Raw genomic sequence first — 1,122 nt, forward strand, 5'->3', positions numbered from 1 at the left:
ATACCAGGCTGTTTTGATTACCATGGTGGTATAATAGATTCTAAAATCAGGTAGTGTAAGGCCTCCCACTTTGTTCTTCTTGAGTAATGCTTTATTTATTCTGGACCTCTTCCCTTTCCATATGAAGTTGGTGAATTGTTTCTCCATCTCATTAAAAAATGCCGGTGGAATTTGGATCGGGATTGCGTTGTGTCTGTAGATTGATTTGTGTAGAATTGAGATTTTCACTATGTTGAGTCTACCTATCCATGAGCAATTTATGTTTTTCCACTTATGCAGGTCTCTTTTAGTTTCTTGCAGTAGTGTCTTGTAGTTTTCTGTGTATAGATCTTTTGCATCTCTGGTTAGATTTATTCCTAAATATTTTATCTTCTTGGGTACTATTGTAAATGGTATTAATTTGGTAATTTCCTCTTCGGGGTTCTCTTTGTTGGTGTAACGGAATCCAATTGATTTTTGTATGTTTATCTTGTATCCTGAAACTTTGCTGAAATCTTCTATTAGTTCCAGTAGTTTTCTTGTGGATTCCTTGGGTTTTTCCGTGTATAAGATCATATCATCTGCGAATACAGATACTTTGACTTCTTCCCTACCTATTTGGATGCCCTTTATTTCTTTTTCAAGCCTAACTGCTCTGGCTAGGACCTCCAGCACAATGTTGAATAAGAGTGGTGATAAAGGGCCTCCTTCTCTGGTTCCTGTTCTCAAGGGGAGTGCTTTCAAAGTCTCTCCATTCAGGATGATGTCGGCTATTGGTTTTGTATAAATGCCCTTAATTATGCTGAGGAATTTCCCTTCTATTTGTATTTTTTTGAGAATTTTTATCATGAATGAGTGTTGGACTTTGGCAAATGCCTTTTCTGCATTTTCTGCGTCGATTGATAAGATCATGCGGTTCTTGTCTTTTGCTTTGTTTATGTGATGGATTACGTTGATTGTTTTTCTAATGTTGAACCATCCCTGCATACCTGGTATAAATCCCACTTGGTCGTGGTGAATTATTTTTTTGATATGTTGCTGAATTCTATTGGCTAAAATTTTGTTGAGGATTTTTGCGTCAATGTTCATGAGGGATATAATTTTCTATTTTTGTGCTCTCTTTACCTGGTTTTGGTATCAGGG

At 36.5% G+C, this 1,122-nt stretch overlaps 1 protein-coding gene across 10 annotated transcripts in view; it reads left to right on the forward strand.

Moving 5' to 3' along the window:
- TRPC4 (transient receptor potential cation channel subfamily C member 4) overlaps positions 1 to 1,122 on the forward strand; it is a 331,985-nt gene that overhangs the window by 158,488 nt on the left and 172,375 nt on the right. The window lies entirely within an intron of this gene.

This window comes from Trichechus manatus, unplaced genomic scaffold (assembly GCF_000243295.1).
Source record: "Trichechus manatus latirostris isolate Lorelei unplaced genomic scaffold, TriManLat1.0 scaffold00270, whole genome shotgun sequence".
NCBI lineage: Eukaryota > Metazoa > Chordata > Mammalia > Sirenia > Trichechidae > Trichechus > Trichechus manatus.